The 22,437-nt window shown below is 39.7% G+C and overlaps 1 long non-coding RNA gene across 2 annotated transcripts in view; it reads right to left on the bottom strand.

Moving 5' to 3' along the window:
- LOC120886235 (uncharacterized) overlaps positions 1–21,036 on the bottom strand; it is a 30,598-nt gene extending 9,562 nt beyond the window's left edge. The window contains exons 1-4 of one of the 2 annotated variants that reach the window (XR_013438772.1): positions 20,853–21,036; positions 16,408–16,597; positions 13,273–13,385; positions 1,693–2,908 (exon numbers count right to left, since the gene is read on the bottom strand). This is a non-coding gene — a long non-coding RNA (uncharacterized LOC120886235). The remainder of the gene's footprint in view (positions 1–1,692; positions 2,909–13,272; positions 13,386–16,407; positions 16,598–20,852) is intronic. The other variant, XR_005729048.2, reaches the window with a different exon arrangement.
- Positions 21,037–22,437: the final 1,401 nt, after the last annotated feature.

Raw genomic sequence — 22,437 nt, 5'->3', positions numbered from 1 at the left:
TGCAGTTATCTGGTGTACTGATTTCATTTTCTTTTGTTCTATACATTATATGGAAGAGCTGGATCATATGGTAGCTCTATTTTTAATATTTTGAGGAATATTATGTACTGTTTTCCATAGTGGCCCTATAATCTGCATTCCTACCAACAGTGTCTAAGGGTTCCCTTTTCTGTACATCTTGCCTAGACCTGTTATCTTTGATCTTTTTCATTATAGGTATTGGAGTGAGGTGATAGTGCATTGGGGTTTTGTTCTGCATTTCCCTAATGATTAGTGATGATGATGTACCTCTTGACCATTTGTCTGTCTTCTCTTGAGAAATGTCTATTTAGGTCTTATGTCCATTTTAATATCAGGTCATTTGGGCTGGGGTTGTGGCTCAGTGGTGGAGCACTTGCCTAGCACATGTGAGTCACTAGGTTTGATTCTCAGTACCACATATAAATAAATGAATAAAATAAAGGTTCATCAACAACTAAAAAAATATCTAAAAAAAATCAGGTCATTTGTTTTTTTCTTTTGAGTGTTTTGAGCCTTTTTTTTTTTTAACATGTTCTGGATACTAATCCTTTGTCAGCTGTATAGTTTACATGTATTTTCTCCCATTTTGTAGGTTGCCTCTGCATTTTCTTGTTTCTTTTGCCAAGCAGAAACTTTTTAGTTTGACGTAATTAATTCATCTATTTTTACTTTTGTTTTCTATGCTTTGGGGATCTTGTCCAAAAAAATCTTTGCTCATTCCAAGATCCTGAAGCATTTCCTCTAATGTTTTTTTCTGATAGTTTCATGATTCCAGGACTTGTCTTGAAAACTTTAATCCATTTGGAGTTATTTTTGTAACTAGTGAGAGACTGTGTCTTGTTTCATTCTTCTGCAAAGGAGTATCCAATTTCCCCAACAACATTTATTTTAAAAAACTGTACGATCTCCAATGGGTGTTTTTAGAAAAGTTGTCAAAAATTAGTTGGGTATAGACGTATATGTTTACTTCTGAGCTCTCTATTCTGTTGCATTGGTCTATGTGTCTGATTTCATGTCAATATCATGCTGTATTGATTGCTACAGCTTTGTAGTATGTTTTGAAGGCAGGTAATGTAATGTCTCTTGCTTTGTCTTGTTATTCAAGGTGTGTGTGTGTGTGTGTGTGTGTGTGTGTGTGGTTTTATATACATTTTAGGATTGTTTTTTCAAGTTCCATGAAGGATGTCCTTGGTTTTTTAATAGGGGTTGCACTGAATTTGTACCTCACTTTCAGTAGTATGGACACATTAACAATATTGATTCTTCCAAACCATAACATGGACGTCTTTCATTTGTTGGTGTTCTCTTCAACTTAAAGGAAAATTAATACCAATTCTTCTTAAATTATTCCAAAAAATTGAAGAGAATTCTGCCAAACTCATTCTATCAGGCCAGCATTATGCTGATACTGAAACCAGACAACCACACACACACACACACACACACACACACACACAAGCCTCTTCAGGACAATATCCTTGATGAGCACAGATACCAAAATCTTCAATAAAATACTAGCAAACTGAATATAATGGCACATTAAAAAGATTATTCAATCATGATCACCAGAAATATAAAGGCTTTCCACAATGAAAACTTCCAGCTCTTTCTTTTAAAACCATATTCTCCTGTGGCTTTCTTGATCCCACCTGGCCTGGGCTCTTCTCTTACCTCTTGGTCATGGTTGCTTTATCTCCTCTGCAGTCCTGCTGTCCATCACTGGGTCCCATGCACAAGGCTTAGCTCTCAGCTGAGTGAAGAGCTCAGCTGAGCAAATCAGCTGCTTCAGAGTAGGTTCCTGAGTGTCTGAGGCTGTTTTGAAAACTGAAGTAAGGGTCTTCTAATCAGAAATATAGGGCCATGAAGATAAATTTTGGTTTCCGGCACAATTTTACCTTTACTTGAAGGATCAGGCTCATTGCAAAGCAGTTTTATTTTTGCTTGATTTGCAGAAGAGAAACTGCATGTTGTGACATGGAATATTTCAATATTGTGGATGAAATCACAGGTTTCATAAGAATAGATTGTCATAAGAATAGATCTAGCAGCTAAAGTCCCATGATGCTTATAGCCACACCTCTTCAACACATGAGTGTGGAGGAACAGAAGACTTCATCTCTCTTGGGTGATCAGTTGATGTGGAATCATATTGTAAGAGACTTGGCACTTGCCTATAGTCATTCTGAATCAACATAACAAGGGTAAGTTCTAACACTGTTCCACAGGACAGTGAAATCTGGTATGAGGTTTCCCACTGTTGCATCAAGAATGAAAGCAAATGAAATTTGGGTTAAGACTCAATAACCTTTTAATACACTGAATTAAGAATTTCCCAATTAGAGGTAAAAGGCAGATCCAGGAAGAGAAGTGTGTGAGTATTTACTTTCTGTTTAAAGACTTTTTGGATTAAAAGATATCGGAACGGATAACACCACAAAATTAGTTTTTGCTGTGATGGCAAGGTTAAGACTTCTGCTGTTGCTAGGATATACGGCCCTATCACAGCTGATCTTGACGGTGAAAATTGGTGCCTTAATTTCCCAGTGGCCCGTGCTACTTCTGACTTAGGCCTCATTCTGGTTAATCACACTGTCATTCTCACTGCAGATTGCCTTTTGACATCTTCATCTGCAAAAGGATCCTGCCGCCAGGACTCCGTCTGTGGAGTCAATTCAACGTCTCTTCTGTCCTCAAGACCCCTTCACTGGTCTCTGGGACCTGGCGCTGCTGGGGGCAGAGAGCAGCTCAGGAAGAATGTGCTCCACAGCTGGAAGCAAGGTTAGGAGAAAAATGGTCTTTCTCTTTGTGTACGTGAGACTGTGATAGGGAGCCAGGTGCCGATAAAATGGTGGAGACGGTCGTAATTTGCAAAGTTAAAGTCTGCAACCTGTGAATTTTAGAGAAAAACAAATCTATCATATTTTAGAATCCAAAAAAAGATGGGAAACAGACTTTCCTATGAATATACCTGAACACAGCACAGTGAATCTCACCATTATGTATATCTGCGAGATCTTAATTAGAATTAAATAAATTCCACACTTGTAGAAAAATATCAAAATAGATTCCACTGTCATATAAAACGAAAAACAACCAATTAAAAAAAACCACAAAGAAGATAGGAAAATTAGTCCTATTGTGTTTGAAAAATCTGGCTTTTATCAACCCTCTATTTTATGTCTTTAACCAATGACAAAGGTTCTTTGCTTAGGTAAATTTTAGGCAGGCTCCTCCACCTTCTCCTAGGTCTATCTTCCTTTCAAAATCTAGTTTTAACAAGAACATTGCTAAGTCAATTTAGCAAGAGCACTTCACCCTCAATATCCTCCTTCTCTGCCATCTCTCATGTGATGTTTGATCTCCCTGGACTGTTTCAGCAAGAATTTCATTAGTTCAGTTGAGTCTGTGTCCCCCTTATCCCTGATGTTTCATCTTGATAATTTTCCATGCACTAACACCCCCAAATGATAAGTTCACACTTTTTCCATTTGTATTTGGAGTTCAGTCTACCTTTCCCCCACTGCAAAATCCCATTGCAGTGGTCCCTAAACCCACCACAGTGGCCCTGAATCAGGTCTTCCTTACTATGCTTTAATAAGTATCCCATTTAGTAATTTTTTTTCTTGTATACCAGTGAGTCCATTAATTTAAAATATTTGAGCCAGTACCTTATGTCCTAAGTCTGCAATGGCTCTTTCAAATATTTTCACATTCCCAGGTATGTGTTATAATATTTAAAAATGTCAAAGATAGATATATTTCATCAGAGTGTTTTATCAATAGAAATCCCTGACTCAAATTATCATCAGCATTGATTCCGCATCCAGTTTTAGGTCTAGTGTATAACAGATGTCCCTAAAACACACAATCTCATAAGGCAGGTGTGATTCACAGCTGGAAGAACTGAGTCTTGTAGATGTTAAGTCACTTGCCCAGAAACACAGAACTGGTAAGTGGCAGAACTAACTTAAACTCTCATCTCTTCGACCCTAAAGACCATGTTCTTTTTATTATAATATGCTGTTCTACCTGCTTACCACACTGGAAGTTGTACCTTGTAGTTCTGAAAGCAATGACTTACACATTATATTAGAAGTAGTAATGATGGTAAAAATAGACTCAGGATATAGTCATGTCATTTTACCATAATTTTTCCTTACAATTATATTATATTTAGAATTCTGGGCTAAAGTCACCTAAAGAAACTATAGCCTGGGAGTAAGAGGCACCAAGTAGGGAGCAGAAGTGGGAGGTCATTTTTTGTAAATTTGTCATCCCAAGAATAGGGTGGCCAATACCATCTTTCCTAGAGACGCATAACTCTTACCTGGACATGATGTGCAGGGTACTTTTTAATGCAGGGATGTGTTGCTGTGCTAGGAAAATGAAACTCAATGTTCAGAGTTAATCAGCATTTCTGTGGGTAATCCAGAGGGCAGCTACAGGCAGCCTGGGGCACATGGCAGAGTCCATCACCCTGTTGAATCCCACAGCATTTTCACTGGATGCAAAGACAAGGATCAGCGTGGGAATACTGAGGCATTCCAGGTCTGCACCTGACCAAAGGCGAAATTCCCAGACTTGAGGAAAGAGTTTTCTAATGGGTTCTTGGTCCTACCTCTCAAACAAGGAACCAAAATTTTTATATGCTTTTTTCCTAGGATATTTGAATATTTCCATAGTTGATTGACATACTATTCAATCCTTTCTTATTGGTATACTCTCTTTAAAGAGTCCTGGGAAATTACCTAGATGGAACAACAACAAAAAAATGTGGTTCAACCTACTAACTCTACATGCAACCCTGGACAAGTCACCCAACCTCTTCTAGGGTTTCCACAAATGAGTAGATGGGACTTTCTGTGTTCTAGGGTTCTGATCTCGTCAAAACTTACATGATTGGAACACTGGAGGCCTGGCATAGTGGTGAGGCTGAGGCAGGAGGATCACCAGTTCAAAGGTCAGCCTTAGCAACTTAGCAAGAGCCTGAGCAACTCAGCGAGACCCTGTCTCAAAATGAAAAATAAAAAGGCTGAGGATGAAGCTTGGTGGTAAAGCGCCTCTGGGTTCAATCCCTGGTACCAAAAATCAAACAAACCAAAAACGCTAGAGATTTGCGATGGTGACATTTAGAAACTCCACATATTGGCCTGTCATGTCCATCTAATTCAAATTAGACTTCCTTTCCTTCTAACTAGCATAGCCTCACCATTAAGGGAGCAGCTTCTTTGCAAAGAAACTATAGATTTATTTATGTAACAGGACAACTGCAAAGGGCGTTATAGGTTCTCCTGAAGTTGTTTCTTTCCTTTCCCCAAACTGTGAGCACCTCCAGTGTTCATGCAATACTAAGAAGAACTCATGTTTTTGAGCTTTTGATATATACATTCTGTAAAATACTTAAACACAAATTTTCTCATGTCATCGTAATCTTTATGGTAGATACTGTTACCATTCCAGTGTATAAATAAGGAAAGTGGGGTTCAGAAAATCAAAGTGATTGTACACAATGACAGTCAATAAGTGGCAGAGTCTGGATTTGAACTCCAGTCTCCCTGACACCCAGCCTGGGACTTTTCCTTCAGAGCATTGCCTTCTAATTGATGACGAATGTACAACTGGCTTGATGACAATGACTCTAGGTTGAATTGATGTGTACATTTACTTGACAGATGCCAACAACTAAAGTATTCACCATAACCATCTTGATCTGCTTAATAGAGAACGAATTCTAAGAAGAAGAAAAAATCCTCTGCTATTTCTCTCAGGGATGCTAATGAGTCCTGCCTTTGGGACAGAGTGTGCATGGGGCCCTCGCCATGAATAGACCTCACCGCTTACCACGAAGTGGGTCCCTCCCAGCTGCTTGTCCTCCTTCCTTATTGCCCTATCGATTGGCCTCTTTCCTTTACAAAGAATGCGGCACTTGAAGAAGAAGATAAATGGCTGTGAGTGTTGGCCCTGATCCTCTCTCTTCCTTCCTGCTAATGATTGAAGAAACCTGAAATACTGGGTTTGGACCATCAGATAGATACACCTTCCGGTGCACAAAACCTAGGAGTCAAAATCAACACAGAAGAAGGGACAAAAGCCCATCTGAGGGAGTCGCCACCTTTTCTTTTGCCTGCAGTTGAAGAAGCACCTCCTTCTGGCTTTATCATTTTTAAAGTCCAAATGGAGCTTCACAGGTATAAATAAAGGTAGACAGCTCAAATGTTCTGTTAAAATTAGCAGATTGGGAACTCAAAAAAGTGTTGTAAGGCATATTTCTTTTTAAATAAAAGAAAAATATTCTCTCAAACACATCATTCCTCGTTCTTTATAAATCTTCTGTTTCTGAAAATATCTGTTAGGGACTCAGAACGTATCAAATCTGACCCCCTTTCTTCTGCAGGGCCCAGTGGAGCATTTAACATGTGCAGTTCAGAGGAAATTGTTAACTCATCTGTAATAACCCCCAAAATAGCATGCACCAGTCGTGCACTGATGAAGTTTGCATACAGCAAAGAGGAAACCATTTTAAAAGATGGTAAGAATGGGTGTCTTAACAAACAGCAGAAGAGGCAGAAAGAGCTGGGATCCTTAAAGAAATTTCAGAAGAGGATGCACACTGGTCCTCGCCCAGGTGTTCGGTACACTGTTCTTTGTGAGTGGAGTTTGTCTGCTTTGGCACCATGATGAAGTACCCCACCCTAAATAAGCCTGTTTTTCACTGACACACATTTTGTAAACTAGATTCAGTCTTTTGGGCCCTGGCAAATTTCAAGGATTGCTTCCAGCTAGCCATGTGTTTCCACGGTCATTGCCAGTCAGGTGGACAGAATCCGTTTTTCCGGTACATCCCACCCGTGTGCTCTTCAGCCTTTCATCCATGGATGCCCACGGAACCAGCTCCGTTAACTGTTTACAAACCACACACTCTGAATAGATGTAAGAGTTGGCATTGATCTCATTTTAAGCTCAGAGAGGGGTCCCTTGCTTTGTCTGTAGTGAATGCTGCCCAGGATCACAATTGTGGCAGAGCCATGCCCAGTGTTCTGGATGGCACAAGGCATCTGAAATAGCCAGAATCATCTAGGATGGACATGAGTAGTTTATTTCTCTTTCACTCTTACTACAGGTTTCAACATTTTCGATCACTTTGTTATAGTTCCATAGCAATCTATATAACAGATATTTTCTTCTGCATCTGTCCTTTCAAAGATATTTCAATATAGTATCAATAACACTGATATCTTGATAACTTTTTTTTCAGAAAATAAAATACATTTACAAATATATTTTTCCAAAAATAAAATATTTCAGGATATAAAATGTATTTAATGCAGAATACATCAGACACTAGAATGGCAATATGTAAATCAATGGAAGTGTAACTGATGTGATACAGCAATCTGTATACGGGGTAAAATTGGGAGTTCATAACCCACTTGAATCAAACTGTAAAATATGATAATATTAAGAACTATGTAATGTTTTGAACGACCAACAATAGAAAAAAATGTAAAAAACATAAAAAAATAAAATGTATTTAAAATCTGTTTGTAGACTCTTTGAATCTCAAAGTATGCTTATATATGTATGTGTGCATACTTTGATATTTAAAAAAAATCTAATAGAACTTTTAACAAGCTTGTGGGGTAGAGAATTACATCCTCTAGCGGCAGAAGAGAAAACTGAGGCTCAGAGAAGTTGAGTGATTTATGCAAGGTCACACAGCTAATAAAGGGCAGACGTGAGACAAAAATCAGGTCACTTAATTTCAGACTCAGGGCTGGTTCCATTATTCTGTTCTGCCTTCTAATAATGCCTTCAAGGAACAAATGTTTGCCTCTAAAACCCCATAATAGCTTTTCCAACATGCTGAAGTCCAAGTCAGAGGATCCTGGGTACATACCACCCAGGCCACATTCACAAAGAGCAGACGGCCACAGAGGAAGGCAGAGTATACAAACGGCTGCTGTAAAGCCCGGCCATCAATATAGATTACTGCACAGCTGATGGCGTCCAAGGAGAGCCGCATCAATTTAGCAACAGGCAGTGATGGACGGTGTGAGCTCTGCTGTGGTCCATTTTGCACACACCCAGAGGTGGGTAAACATTCGGCTTGAAAAATGCCAGGGTACATAGCCCAGGCAGCTCCCCCGTAGCACAAGGAATCCTCCTATCCAGTTTTTCCCACCGTTGCAGAGCGTTCAGGAAGCTTGGCATGGCGCCACAGGATTTGAGTCGTCGGGAAAGGGTCGTGGCCCTGCAGAACAGCTGGGTGTGGGCCAGCCCTCACCATCCCCGCATCTCCCTTCCCCATCCCCTCAGCCCTCCCTTCCCCATCCCCCACACCTGCCATGGAGCTAACAATAAAAAATGATGCCCTAGGCGGTCCTGTTTTTATTATTAGTTATATGGCATCATAAATGTACATAGAGATGTTCAGTAAATGAAATTGTGCCAAACACCAAACAGGGCCACTGCCCCAAAGATCTTTTGGCCTCAGGGCAACGGCAGAACAATATAAGAGAAACAAAAGGAGCCCAGAGCCAGACGAGGTGAGGTTTTTAGTACCACTTGGCCTTTCAGAGGGGGGTGGAACAGGCAGCCCCGCAGGCTGAGGGAAGAGGTGCAGCATATGAAATGCAGTCACAAAGGGACTTGGAGGCCCACACTCTGCGGCTCCCAGGAACGGGCTGGGATGATGACAAGAAGTCCAGGGAATCGGGCCGTCCTGTTATTTCATGAAATAATACAGGTGATGGAGGGGGGCCACGAGGGGGACAGGCGAGACTGTTTGCTTTTGCTCATGAGCAATCTGACTTTGTTAGGAGAGGCATCCACGGCCCACTCACCCTCTTTGTGAGTGTCCCTTCGGATTTCACCCAGGATTAAATTGCACCGACTTCTCCGGCAGATACAATGTGTAAATATAGGACAATAACTGGAAATTTATGAGGTTAAATACTGAGGAATTGCTGAGTAGTAAAATGAAGAGACATAAATTACAGGAAATGCTGCACTTCGATGAATACATTATGCATAATAATGAAACTTTTAAAAGGCAACAGTAACCAAATATCACCAGAGGCTCTGAAAGGAGAAAAACCAAAGGAAGAACTGGGGCTAGGGCAGCCTAGAGTCGGAGGTGGTTTGTCACCTTCACGGGTCCCATTGGTCCCCTTGGAGTACTGTGGCACTTCTGGGAGGATGAGGTCGAATAAGCAATTAAAAGAAGTGGCCTGGTACAATCAGAAGAGTGCAGGGAGCACGGCCTGCAGAGTCATGGTGCCTCACTGCCCATTTGGCCTTGGCCAAGTTATTTAATCTACAGGAGCCTCAGTTCTTCTATCTGTAAAGTGATTTTGAAAAAAAAAAAACCAATCTATTGCATAGAATTGTGAGAATTTAGGAGACATGCATAAACCACTTATTCCAGTATAGAGAAACATTTTTAAAAAACAAGTTCCATCTAAGACCTATACCAAATGATAACTGTTACCAAAATATGGAGGAGGAAGATACGTTCTGCTCAGAGAGAGACTGGAAAGCCTTAAGTGGGGTTTTGATGAAGAGGTGGGAAGGATATGAATCAAGGCAAGGGGGAAAGAAAAAATACAATGAGCGCTCTGGCACTGGAAAGCAAGGAAATTGAAGGGAACAGTGAGACAGACATTGGACTCACATCCTGCAGTGTCATAAGCTGTCTGAGGGTTGCATGTGGGTCACTGTGCATGGAAGCATCATGGATAGAGAATGGCCAATGGACATTTCCTCTGGTCAACTGCCTAGGGACAATGTAAATCTCTTTCCTGCTCTGCCATGGCCCACACAGCACCTGAAATGGGTGTGACCTGCCCAGATGTCACTCTGCTGACTGGCGACATCACAAAACAAGACTCTGCCCTTGAAATCTTATCCTCGCCTTTGATGTACCCCCTTAAATAAACCACTTTTTATTTAAGAGCCATTTTCCCTTTGTCTAGTTCCAGAACCCATGTGGACCAGATCTATCAGGGGTTAGCATTATGTAACTAGAGTATTTGTGTTTTGTGACTTATTAATTATCTGAGATTATAACTTTTAGGGTGGCTTGGATTCCCCTGGGCAGAAAGAACCCCGCAAGAGATGCTGACCATCGTTTTCCCCAAAACTGGAGGGTCTTGACTGACAGGCTCAGTCACCTGGCATTCTACAGGCACTGAACAGACATCAGGGGTGTAGGAACTGGAGTCAGATGAGCAGAGAAGTATTTCAGGAAGATGTTTCTGGAACAGTGCAAAAAATACACTGAAGCTGGGAAAGACTAGAGGCAGGAAGACCAAACGGTGTAGGGAGGAGGGGTTGTGACAGTAGTTGAGGCAAGCACTAAGGAGGGCCCGAGATAGGACAAAGGCAGTGGGGATGGAAACAGGGGGACAAATGCAAGACACTGAGGAGGCCACTGTAGAAGTCTTGGCTACTGACCAATTATGAAGAGAGGCACAGCAAAGAGTAAAAGGCTAGGAAGTCCCGAGCCCAGGGAACTAACGATCTGGTAATACCTTAACAAAATCAAAAAAGATGGGGTAAGGAGGGAAAAGCAATTTATTATTTAAAAGCAATTGCATTTATTGATCTGGGTTTCATAGCTTTTGAAGAGGTCCCTGGAAATGCAGGTTTGTGTCTTGAGTCTGAACCAACACCTAGATGTGGGAGTCACTGACACTGAAGTCCAAGTTAACACCACAGTAGTGATTGAGTCAACCAAAGGAAGAGACCAGGAGAGGGCAAGGAAGAACATAGAAAACACAGGGAGAAAACAAGGTGAAAAGCCTGAAAATACAGCCCTTTGGGGGAGGAAAAATGAGAATGCAAAGGAGGTGGAGATGGAGGAACAGAGACATAGCCAAGGAGGAGGTTTGGGGCTGACAGAGCACCAGAAATCAGAATTGAGCTGAGAAGAATAACAGCTAAGAAGCCTTACAACTCAGTGACTTCGGCACAGAATATTTATTTCTTGCTTTCTTCCAAAAGGTACTGAAAAGACTTAAAAGATTACAACAGACAACAGGGTTCAGTTTTATAAGGAGTAAGAAACACACATACTAACATGCAAAGGGATCTGAGGAGAAGGGGTAAGAAAAAAATAGGAAATAACAAGTACTGGCAACCTCTAAGACTGGCTCTGTGGTGCAGAGAAGGAGCAAGGAGGACAATGTTGACATCTAGGTAGGACGTAGGTTATGGTGACAAAGATAAAAAAGGTTAAACAGGTATACTGTGCCAGGCACACATGATAGACGCATATTCTTTCTACAGAAATATGCTCATTAAGAGATAGAGAAATCAGAAAGAAACCTGTGTGAAAACTTCACACAGAAAACAGACTCCCACTTAGACACAGTAGAGATATGTAACAAGGGCATTCCACTGGGAATGGAGGCTGGCGTGTGCAGAGCCAAGGAGCTGAGGTGGGTAAAGCATGGTGCTCATAAGTGCTCGAAAGTGGCAGAGTCTGTTTCTCACATCCCATTTGATGTTCTTCCTCTTGGGTTCCACTCCCCACAAAGGTGTTCTAATTCCATGGGTGACAAAAAGTTGAGCGGAGACATTTCCCTGGTGCATCCCTGGGAAAATCTGTTCAATGTCCTGAAGTTGGAGGATCCCAGCAGCTATGACATGGAAAGATGTGGGGCAGCTGAGAGGACCCAGGGAAGGAACAGTCCTAGGGTTTCCCTACTAATGAAGGGGTGCAACCCCCCAGAAAGACATCTTTTCACCCAACCTTTCCTGCCAGGAGGCACAAGGTGTGGGGAAATGTGGGTGGGTACAAAACACCTTTTCCCTGAGCCTCCAGCTCCATCTTCCACTCTGTAAGACCTTGGCTGCTGGTTTCCAACCAATTAATAACAAAGGATGCTTTCAGCTTTTATTGAGACTTCTTATAAATCCCAGGAAAATGACCTAAAATTTATTATTATCCTTATTGTTAGCTTTTAATTTGAAAATAAGGTTAAGCCATAAAAAATTAGCAAAGTGATTCATATAGGAAGGATGATCAATGCCACCGATTGGAATGTTTTAACATTATTTCGTGTTATTTTATTAAATGTTTTTCTACAAATGTTTGATAATTTTGGGGAAAGTATTTTGGCATGGAAACCGGAATAGGTACTGTTACCTCTTTCTTTCTAATGGAGCCCTTGAGTATTTTACCAAAGAAAAGAAGGTTATAGGAAACTGAGGGATAAGAGAACTGACAGCTCTATGAATGTCTTCTATATGAAGGGAATGTGAAATAATTTTTAATGGAGATGGAAGAATCTAAAAAGTGTTCATAAAAACAAAAATACAAATCATATGTTTTGAATCTGTTAATATTATTCAATTTTCTAACAACTTTCTAAAGTAGCTTATTTAAGTACAGACTCAAAGGGACTTGCCCCACATCCAACACTGGAATCAGAAGTTGAGTCCAGGAAAAGGTAACTTGAACATTTTCCTTCTCCCTACTACATCACACTGACTGATGTCTACAGCAGAGGACAAATAGTTAGAGATGGAGCCATGAACTGGGATGCTTCTTCTTTGAATTCCCCAAATGGTTCTTATGTGACTAAGCACCTGTGGAATCCCTATGCCTCAAATGAGTGCATATGAGCATCCTCAATGAGAATTTTTGTTACTAAAAAAGTGTTATGCAGAATGTTAGACTCATTCTACACGCTGAACAGGTAGATCCTGGACTAATGGGACAGATTTTAGTTCAACATAAACAATAACTTGCTGACAGACTAGCCTATTGTGAAAGAAAAATCACAAATAGGGCTGGGATATATGGTGTATACACCAAAGAGGTAAGTAATAACAAGGACTCTCATACCCCGTTAGGCACATGGGGATACTGAGCTATGTGCAGTCAGGCAACTTGCCCAAGAAGGAGCAGGGATTTTCTCAGTTTGGTTGGTTAATGGCTCCTTTTAGACAAAGAATAGGGTCAATGAGGTGGGGCCTAGCAACTCCTACATATCAGTCTATCTTCTCCCATCCCATATCCAAATTCTAATACGCAAACAAGACACTAGACTGGGACAAAAGGACACATGGGCAAAGGCAACTTTTCTCCTCTCACCATCGTCCCTGCATCCAGGTGTTGCATGGAGGATCTCGGAACCATGACCCAGCTCAAAATCTGGTGGTTTCTTCATGACCATTCTCATGTCTCATTATTCATCACACAAACATTTATTGCATATCCGTCATTCTAAATATGATACTGACCTCTGGAGACAGTGTTGACTAAGACATGGTTCCTTCCCTCAAAGGGCCCTCGGTTCCCACAGGAGGAAGTCAGATAAGACCGCAAGTAGTTATTACAGGTGGCTGATGAAATCCTATAAGGGAAGCAGACACAAACAAAACCCTGCAGGATTTGAAGAAGGGAATGTGAAATAATTTTTAATGGAGATGGGAGAATCTAAAAAGAGTTCATAAAAACAAAAACACAAATCCTATGTTTTGAAGAATTTGTCCATTTTCAGTAGACACAGGAAGGGATGATCTGCTTCAAGTTCTTGGTAAATAAGCAAAAGGGTGTGCTGAGACCTAAAATGTGAAGGATATGCGAGCAGGGATGGTGTTTGCCGGACAGAGATATGAGCCAGCTGGAAGACTGTGGACTTTTAGCTTGATCTGGACAATGACAGGTGGTAATTACAAAAGAGATCCCAGAAGCTGAGAAATTTATATACTGATAAATTGCAAACAGGTGAAAGGCATGGAAAGAAGGGCAGTCAGGAGGCTGCAGTGGTCACTCTAGAGCCAGACCCACCCTGAGCCCCAGCTCCTCCATGATAGTTCTGCAGTTATGAGAAACTTATTTCCTCTCCCTAGGCCTCAGTTTCCTCATCAGTATAAGTGGCAAAAATAACACTGTGTAAGTGGGTTGGGAGGACTTGATGAAATATTGTGTATAAGCTCTTACCAGATAATGAGCACTCAATGAATAATAGCAAAGTGAAAATTAGGAAACAACTTGCTGAATCAATGAGTCACACCTGCTCAACCAGCTTCTCTGGAAAAAACTGTTAATTGCTTTGTGCTTGGATTTTTATTGTCTTTCCCCATGTTTGGGGTACTCTGAAGAAAATACCATCCCATAGCAGATTTGCTCCAGTTTCACACAGATAAGCATCAGGATATTGGCAGAGTTCGCCTGTGATGGGCTTTTTCTGTGGGCTCCCTTCGAACATCTCCCAAGCAGCAACCTTGCACACAGCCATAAGGATTTCATAGAACCAACCTCAAGACCTTATCAGGGGCCCAAGAGAAATTCTAGAAGGTTGAGAAAGCAATTAACTGAATTGTGTTTAAGACAAAAAAAAAAATGTGAAGAAAGCCAACTTTAGCAAGTATTCATGAGTTGGCCTTAGGCATACTGACCAAGGCATCATGCCTTCAAGGAAGACAGTGATGCCTCTGTGATGTTTGTGCCTTTTTCAGATTTGGTGTGACTCATCAGTGCAGAGCAAAGCCTGTTACCTGTGCTTTCCTTCATATCCTGTGATTATGTGTTCAGTAAATTGCATCAAGACGGCGAAGACTTTGTTGTGAAATCAAGCAACATTAACTCATTAAGTCAATAATTCATGGACTGTTTTATCTAAAGTGGCAACATCACACCATCAATTCACAAAACAGCCACTTCTCTGAAGTGTATGTGATGATAATAATGGATTTTCTAACAATACCCTCTCAAAGCAAGGTCACTGCGCCTAGATGCTGAGGACATGCCCATTTGACCTAGGTCAGCAAAACAAGCTTTATTATTGAACCTAATTATGAACTATCAAGATAATGGTCTAGACTGAACTGTTTCCTCAGGGATTATTTAGAAACAAGCAAGCCATGCTTGGCAGTACCTGGGATCGTGCAGGAAATGTTTTTTCTGTATAAAATGGACCATGATTGACACAAATATTTTGGAATCTTAAGGCAGTGGTGATATTCTACAATGTTATGCTCTACTTGTGAATAATTTTCCAGTTACAATTTTACTCATAAATAACCATATAGCTCAGGCAATCATATACCAAAATAAAAATTGCAATTCAGTATTTCTTATCATTTCTGCAGTGTGACACACAGTGGTACATGGTTAGCTACAAGAAGTTTTAGTGTCTTAACTGAGGAACTGGTTTTGAAGATGTTTATTGAAAGGTTTTCTCCTACTGTGAAATCAGTGGTTAATTTGTCTCTCCTTTTCCAATTTACAGAATACACTTCATGCTTGCCTGACATTGGGTAATGTCACCATGCCTACCTTGTCAGAAGAATTAACATTGAGAATGTGATTCTGGGAAGGGGAGGAGCCAAAGAGCACAGTATTCCCTGCTTTCAAACTGTACCACCAGGTTGATAACAGTTTCAGGAAAAACCCCAACTTAAAGTAGGCAGTGATGATAAGATAAATGACCATATCTGAAATATGAAGTTGAGGGAAAATACAAATTAGAATCTAGGAAATAAGATACATTTTATTTCACTGGTAAATTCGTGATAAAATTTTTCATCACTTATGGACAAGGAAATGCATTTTCAGATATGATGATAATATAATGACCAATGAAACCAGTGCTTGGAGATTTCAGCCCAACATCTTCATCTCTTTGCCATTGAGTGAAATATTTTGAGGTCATTACAAGCTGTCTTTGGTGATATCTTTTGGTGAAATCAGGTATAGGACATATATATCCTTTTTTGCTTTCCTGGCATTTTAAATGCAAGCTTTAAAGGTTATCTGAGAAAATGGGGTTCAACTGTTATTGCAATTAATCGGCATACTACAGTGATGCAGCTACATCAATGTTTAGAGCAGCTCAATTCATAATAATTAAGCTATGGAGCCAACTTAGGTGCCCTTTAACAGATGAATGGATAAAGAAAATGTGGTATATATACACAATGGAGTATTACTCAGTCATTAAGAAGAATGGCTTTATGATATTTGCCAGTAAATGGATAGATCTGGAAAATATTATGCTAAGTGAAATAAGTCAGTCCCCAAAAGCCAAGGGTCACATTTTTTTTCTGATATGTGGAAGCTAACCCACAATAAGGGGGGAAGGGGAAGAAGAAATTTAGTAGATGAGACAAAGAGAAATGAAGGGAAGGGAGGGAGGATAGGGAAAGGAAAAACAGGGGAATAAATATGATATAATATTCCTATGTACATATATGAATACACTACAGTGAATCTCACCATCATGTTCATCCACAAGAATGGGGTCCTAATTAGAATAATATATATTCCATGCTTGTATAATTATATAAAAATATTCTAATGTCATGTATAAATAAAAAAAATAAACACTATTTAAAAGCAGTATCAACCTATAGAATTTTCTGCCTTCTGACCTTTGGATGGAGTGTTGCAGTCATTTGCAAGCACGTTTGAATCCCTAAGACTGGAATACAGGTGAGCAATATGGTAGTTGATAAAGTGGTCTCTGGAAAGCCATAGTGCTTTGTGTCCTGCCTTGGTCCTGTATAGAAGTAGACAGGTTGCTTTACCTCTATGTAATCTTCAGCACTCTCAACTTGGAAACTGCAAGAAAATAGAGCCCTATGTCAGATGTGATCATCTACAGGATTATTTCTTTGTGTAGTCTTAAAAGTTTTTCTCTTTACGTAGAACAAAGAGAAAGTTTCCTACTGTAGTTCTTTTTCTTTCAATCTGCCAGTTTAAACTATGAATCTGGACTTTAGTTTTTCTTGTTTTCTGCCTTGCATCTCTTTATTTCCAATGTTAAAAAAAATGTTACTAAATTACACACATACACACACAGAGACAAGTTCACAATTTACACCCATTTAAATGACAGCGATTCTGGAGAATTTTGGGTCCTCCCCCAAAAGACTAAAACCTGATGACACTCTACATAGCAATGGATTTTGTTAAAATATTGCTTACAGAGCATATTACTTTTTCCTATCTCATTCCACTTGTTTCCTCATTTCTTATGATTTTTAGGTTTGACAGCACTAAATTTGGTACAGGAAAGAAATGTTAATGGCACTTTCACAATAACTCAAATAATGACCCCAGCTAAAGTCTTAACCCCCATTCAAGTCATAATGAAAGGGTTTTACATAATTAGTACATTTACAATAGATGTTACCAGCCACACAGGTAGTTAAATTACATTAAATGTATTGAAAGATGGAAAAAAGATCAAATTTAAGTAAAATCATCTCATTTACATTCTATTCTAATTTTGAAAGAAATAAAATTGACTAATGCCTAAAACTAGGTCAGTGGAAATATGCCACTCTTTGTATTTATAATGTAAAATATTTTTGACGTACTTTTAATCCCTGCATTTTGATTTTCTACAATAATAAATAATAAAAATAATGATTACTATTGAAAAATGACACTTTGCTTAATTGTTTGGAATTCTTCATTTCGCATCAAGTAATCTTCTTGACACCCAATAAATAGAAAAAGGCTTGGGATCAGGGAAGAATTCTTATTATATGGGTTTACCCCAAATAAATAGATCTTTCTATATTAAGAACTAATCAACCCCTCTGGAGTTAATCAGCAAATTTCCAAATAGTTTCCAGGGCATAATTAGCCACTGGCTTGTCTGACAGGCACTGGTCGTGGGGAGGGTGCAGGGTTCAATTAGTGCCACTTTGCTCAGCAGGCAGCTTCCAGGATGCACTTAAACAGCTAATCTGCAACATCGCTCTTGGCTTTGGTGGTGGCTGCCCACATGTAAGGGCTCCAGGACGGAGAAGATTAATTACTCAGACACATAGTTCACTAGAGCCCAGGCCCTCGGAAGCCTTGGTAACAAGGCGGCCAAAGATGGATTAGTGGCAGCTCTGGCAGAAGGGTTTGGACTTCTGTAATGCCAATGTCAAAAGGGCATAAAGGAACGGAGCAAAAAAAGGGCTCCAGAACCATGCAGGTGCAGAAGACCCTGGGCCACGGTGCAGGTTCCTTCTAAGTTCCTTCACTGAGATTTTCCCAGTTCTCACCTCAATTCTCCAGCTTCTGGTTGAAGTTCTGATTTTATTTTATTTTTTAATCTATGATTTGTGCACTTCAGGAAAAAGATCACATTTCTCTCCAAAGTAAATGAGACTAGTTAGAACATAATGGTCCCTAATTAGTAAGACAATGGACGAATCTAATTAGTGCTTAAAAGCACCAAGGAAGAACCAATGAATGAACAAATGAATGAACAAATGAATGGATTAAATGTACAAACTGTTTTGCAATTTACTTACTTATTTTACTCAGGCCTTTAAACCAGTGGCTTTGGTATTAGAATCTTCACTTTGCAGGTGAGGACACAGGCTTTACTTAAAATGGCTTGCTCAGATACTTGTAGACTCATGTAGCAAAGCCAAGGACAGGATTCAGAAATCCTAGTACTAATTTGGTGCTCTTTCTGCTCTATTGGACCAAAGAGGCTAGGCAGAGAAAGGAAATGTAATCAGCAAAGATGACTAAGATCACAAAAAAAGAAAAGCGGAGGAAAATGAGATAAAATAAAAATGGGAGCAGTAATTGGCTCTTTGCCCTATTTGGCTCTGTACCATAATATGTGCATTGATGATATAACGAGACTTAATATTAAACCAGGACATTCACCCGTAAATGCATGGGGTCTCTTCAGGGTGGTCTCTTTGGGAAGAGGGACGATCGTAGTTAAACTTGTATTTCAGAGAAAGAAGAAAATTAAATCCAACAAGGGTGAGATTACAAGTGTGATTAATTCAGAGGAAAATTCCTTTCTAGCTATGAACCTTTGAAACCACTCAGTTACTTGCTTCCAAAACCCAGTGATAGCATAAGCATAGAATAGACACTGTAACTCCAAAAGAGAGAAATAGGAAAGAAGGAAGGGATGATAGGTCCCATGTAAGCCCCAAACCTAGCAAGACAAATTCCATTAGCTCCTACACCTTGGAAGAGACTCTCAACCACATAGCCCTGGCACTAGTGGGGGTGATCCTGGCCACTGAAGCTAAAGAGAAAACAGGAGGAGAAACCAGAATTTGCAGCCCCAATGATCTTGGAATCTCCTTTGGGTCCTTCTTCCCTTTTCTTAGAGCGTAAAGAATGTTCACAGCCCAATAAATCTATTTGTCCTGTAGAATCTCAGAAGACTGACAGTCTTCCTTCATGCCTTTCCATCTCTACCTCATTCTGTTAAAATCGCTATATTTTTGTCACCATCTTTTTTATTAAATCATATCCAGCCATGCTCTTGTGTTCTCTTTTGAATACATTTTCTAAATTTTGGCACTATGGAGAAGGTTTTCAAAACTTTAAGTTCTGCTTCTGCTTTTGCTTAATAATTTCTTCATTAAATTACTCTCCTTTCACAATTTAACATTTTGTTTAAAAGTTTCCTTGGCTAAATATTCAATTTCATGTGTGACAATCATCTTCCAAAAATACTGGAACACAATTCTGCTAAGCTCTATGCCACTTTCTAAGAAGCATTACCATTCCTCCAACTTTTAATAACCGGCTCCTCATTTCCATCTGAGACCTCACCAGAATGGCTATTGACATCCATGTTTCTACCAGCACTCTGTTCATGGTGATCTATGATTTTTGTAACATGCTTCCAGAAATCTTGTGACTTCTACCGAAACTCAGTTTCAAAGCTGCTTCCACCTTTTTAGGTATTGTTACAGTGGCACTCCACTTTATGATACCAAAGTTTGTATTAGTCTTTTCAACCAGTCATAACAAAATAGCACAGATTGGGTGAATTAAACAACAGAAGTTTATTTTCTCACAGTTCTAGAGGTTGAAAGTCTGAGATCATGGTGCTAGCATGGTTGGTTTATGGTGAAGTCTGTCTTTCTGGTTTTTAGATGGCCGACTTCTCACTACGTCGCACATGACTTCTTGGTGTGCATGGGGTAGAGGAAGAGCTATCTCTCTTCCTATTATTGTAAGGTCTCCTATCAAACTAAGGTCTCGTCCTTTATGACCTCTTTAATTACCATGTTATGGGCCCTATAATGTGACAAAGAGAGTCACACTACAAGTTAGATCTTCAACATATATATTTGGAGGCAGGGGATGCAATTTAGTTCTGAGCAATAGTTCACATTATTCACGGAGCCTGGCTGTGCAGACACTGACTTCGGCTCTGCCATACCTTCTGAGCATGGCAGTAGATGAATTGCTATTTCTCTTTCTATTTTCATGGTTCAATGAAGTATATATATTATTTTTATTCTCATTTTATATATCAAAACATAGAGATTCAGAGAAGTTAAGTAACTTACCTAAGATTACTCAGCTAACATGGGACAGGGTGTTAACATATTTAAAAATAACACATTTTATCCATTCAATATATAGTATCTTCTATACTCCTGGCTGTATTTGGAGGTAAAGTCAGAAACAAGACTAACAGAGCCCATGCCCTCAGGAAGCTTTATGTTTCAAGCTTTTGATTATAAAACTTTTTTGAGCCACAACTGTCTGAATTCTAAGCCTTCGTCCCAGGGAATAATTTACCTTTATAATGTGTCTTTCTCCAGGCATCTTCTCTTTGCCTCTTACTCCTAAAAGGCAGATTTTTTTTTTCCACTTGCCTTCATGGGTTATGAGGACTGGAGGACTAGTCCCATACCTCCAGCAGGGGCCCCTGACCAAGGACTTAGGGATCATAAGGAGAGGAGCATCTTCCTGTGAAAGGTGCATCTCCCTCCCAGGCCCAGGTGTGACCTTGCCTGACAACCACAACCTCACTGCCACTTCTCAAGTATTTGCAGCAGCCCAGCTCTGTGCTAAACAGATCAATTCATCGAATACTCACCATAACCTTCTGAGGCAGGCACTGCATTGTCCACTTGAGAGATCTGAGTTACCAAACATCCAGCCCAAGTCACGGAGTAGGGTAGACAACCAGTTCTTTGTGACTTCCAAGTTGGGCTCCAACAATAATGTACTGTGACGTGGAGTTACACACTTCTCTGCAGCCCAACCAGCCTTGCTAAGTGGCTTTCCTACTGCCAATTTACCTATTGAATTAGACAAAGGGATGCAGTGCTCTATAAATTGTTGAAGATGAAGTTTTTAAAAGTAATTTTGTAACACACAAGCATTCTTTTAAAGCCATACATGTAATTATTTTAAATTACTTTTCTTTGGAAATTTTAAGAGAAAGCAAATGATACAACTCCAGCTCAGCAGAGAATTTACATCCTTATATGTGGTCCATGTCTTCTTTTTATTTGTTAATTTATTTTTATTTTTCCATGTCTTCTTGACATGTGGGATTATGGGTTCCCTGAGAACATGGTTTCCTAGGCATGGAAGGAAGAACTAAGCACAGGGCAACACAGGCTCAAAACAAATTTGTGGGGAATTTTATTGTAATGATGCCTCATTTGATGGACAAGAAAAATAAACGAGTCATTTTGGGGTCAGCGAATAATCTTTCAGTGATACAGTGTATTGAAGTACTCTAGCAATTCAGTGACAATATTTATTAAATTCCTTTTTAAAAAATTTTAATTTTAGGACAGAACAATATGCTTATAAAAATCAGAGCTTTTATGAATATATTTCCTTGAAGAGAATATTTGTTGTTCTTTTTTTTTTTATTGTTGGTCGTTCAAAACATTACACAGTTCTTAATACATCATCTTTCACAGTTTGATTCAAGTGGGTTATGAACTCCCAACTTTACCCCGTATATATTTGTTGTTCTTACGTAATTCAGTTCTCCAAGGAATTTTGTGTAACTTTACACAATATGGACCATTTCCTGGCCAAAGCATAATGCCCTCCGGTCTTTCTTAGGTTCATATGAATGCTATCTACATAACCTGTGTATATTTTACTTGGTTTTGTGTCTACATGGGAAGGGGACTAATGGCACCAAAGGTAATTTAACGCTCACTTGGTATGAACTCATCGATTTATTTAAACTAATCCTAGTAATTGTATCTCTGACTTAGCTTACCTAGAATGGTCTGCCCCTGCTGGCCCACCATCTTGGTTTCTTTTCTAGAAAAAGAAAAAAGAGGAAAATCTAAAATCAAAATTCAGAGCCTCTTCTACAGGTAAGACAATTATAACAATTATTTCCTGATCGCAAAGAAAAGTGAAAGATATTTTTCAGTTGGTAAGAAACACTATCTTTTAAACTTTTCTGTATTTAACCCCTCAGTATTTTGATGACCACATCTAAGTGCTTAAATGAAAAAGTCCCTAAAGACATGGAATCTGTAGAAGGGCTAGACAGGCACGAAAGCATCAGTCAAAGGAAACCAGATATCAAAGGCCAATTCAGAGAATTTGAGAATGAGGTGGTCGCCTTCCAAATATGGTTGGACGGGTAAGGCTTGAGGGGGTTCCCCGTGTTGTGTGTGCTTCTAGAACTTCAGGAATATTAC

This window comes from Ictidomys tridecemlineatus, chromosome 5 (assembly GCF_052094955.1).
Source record: "Ictidomys tridecemlineatus isolate mIctTri1 chromosome 5, mIctTri1.hap1, whole genome shotgun sequence".
In the NCBI taxonomy this organism is placed as follows: Eukaryota; Metazoa; Chordata; class Mammalia; order Rodentia; family Sciuridae; genus Ictidomys; species Ictidomys tridecemlineatus.
Note: the sequence above shows the minus strand (reverse complement) of the source record. Positions and strands in the feature narration are given on the sequence as shown.